Source organism: Agrilus planipennis, unplaced genomic scaffold (genome assembly GCF_000699045.2).
Source record: "Agrilus planipennis isolate EAB-ADULT unplaced genomic scaffold, Apla_2.0 scaffold50, whole genome shotgun sequence".
NCBI lineage: Eukaryota > Metazoa > Arthropoda > Insecta > Coleoptera > Buprestidae > Agrilus > Agrilus planipennis.
In genome coordinates, this window is record NW_020438881.1 from 254,615 (window position 1) to 256,929 (window position 2,315).

The following is a 2,315-nucleotide window of genomic DNA, read 5'->3' on the forward strand; positions in this document are numbered from 1 at the left end:
CTAGATTAGATTGATGTTCGCAAATAGTTAAGGATGTGGGATGTTCTGGTTTTAAGGAAATTCGAAGATTAACTCAGGATAGGAAGGAGTGAAGGTGCGTGTCCAATCAGTCTTAGGATTGACGACCTTATGATGATGATGATACCTCAATGACATTGTCAGTACAAAAGCGTCTTGATATTAGGTAGTTTCAAATTTTGTTCAAAGAGTTCACGAAAGTTAAGCTGCGGATAGTCAATTATTTTCAAAATGCGTATGAGGTATAAAAGAGATCCATAAAATGAAGGTCCAAAACCCTCAGCGAACTTAGTTGTACGGGCACGTTTTAGGGATACCTCATTTTCCTATTGTTTGATGCAACAAAATTTCATAGACTGTCACATTTTCCATGAACAGAACGGTAATAGTTAACCTTTGTTTCATTGTTTCATCTTCTCACTGGAATCTATAAAGGACGATACGCATCGTTCCAAAAGCATCAAATTTTCCATTACACATAATTTACGTGTGACAAAATGTACCTACATCATCAATCGTTACTATTAAATGATCTACCTAATACGTAATAATCATATTCAACTTCTGGTCATAATGTGGTCGTGCAATTGTTACAAAAACGTAATTTCATAAGTTTCCAGAGAATTCTTATTATAATATCTATCGCACTACCTTATATCTTTTTAATAGTCTGCAACAATGACGACATTTAAAGAAACATCTCCAATAGACATTCCAGCCATGATAGCATCAACCGGCGATGTTGATAGCACGCAGAAATCTCCATGTTCATGAATATTAACTGCGAAGTACGCGTTCCTATTTGCACTCGCTTCATTAGAGTTGCTTATTAGCAGCTTGTTCGTAGAGAACTCGTGGGAAGATTTATCTTATCGTCGAACATGGTCTAAATTGACACTTGGTATGATACGTAAAACATGTTACACATCATCATGACTTTCTCTGAAGATTGTTAGGTTGTTTAAATTCTTCTGGAGCATGTCCAGCAGATCAACCTAATGCACATGTGCTTGCCATTCCCTCCGTTTTACTATCAAGGTCGACAGAAATATTTGTAGGCTTTTGAAAACTGGATAATGAAGTTGTACAACAGATATCTCGGATGCTTGAGGAAGAAAACACCAACCTTTGCAATAGCACTTATATAATGGCGCATAATTTAATGTATATGTCAAGTTATCGTTTCCAAAAGAATGATAACAGATGTTTCATTTATTAATGTACAAAGAAGCTCAAAGGAGTAATCATTTGAGATCTATGTAAAGCGCTTTCTTCGACAGATATGGAAATCTACTCTTTAAAAATGCTAATAGGAACTGGAATTATTTGAACGAACTAGAAGAGAGAAAGCCCGTTGACATATTTACATATACAGGGTGTAACTGAAATAGGTGCTTTGGAGAGTGTAAATCAGATGCAATAAAAGAATCGCATGGTGAGTTCAGCAGCGTCGTTAAGGACAAAAAGTGTTTTCAGGAAAAGCAAATTGGCAACGTAGTTGTGCACGTTAACGAATTGGGATTAAAATTCTGCACTTAAATAATGGAGAATGTAAATAGTGGCGGTTATCGAACCTCTAAGATAAACAAACAATTTACTACTACACACACAATACCCATAATATTTGGACTCCATTGCAGCAATTTTCTTTTGAAGCCACTGACACAAAACCTCTGACGACTGAAAATCTGTTTCCAGAAAGGCTTGCATTCGTTGTAAATGATAAGGTTACAGTAACGGTTCCTTTAAAATTTACTACACTATCACATTATGAGAAAAGCCAACATTCCCTGCTATTTCGTGTTTACTATTTTGTCCTTTGTGAAATCTAAAATTTCGTCATGTGTAGCGACCAGGGGCGCAACAAGTGAGGGGGGGGTCTACGGGTGCTCGGGCACCCACTTGATTGGGTTGGGCACCCAGTCAATTCTAGTCAATTCAGATAATAACCCAACTTGAAAGTTCGGTTTAAATAGTTCAAGCTCGTAAATGAGCAGCCGAACTGGATCTTTTCATGCATTTTAATTGAATACATTGGTGGCCTTTTCTTGTAAGTCATTTATAGTATGATGGGAGCACCTAGTCCAACTGTAGGTTGTTACGCCCTTGATAGCGGCGATATGTTTAAACCCGTAAATAAGTATCATGCCGCATTATTTTACAACAACTGCTCTATAGTAAATTATTGACCTATTCCAATGTCTGATGTGTTGCTGAATTAGTTTATTGAACTGAACATCTACTGACTAAAAACAAGATTTACACGTTAATAGAATTATCAATTGACTGTATAAACA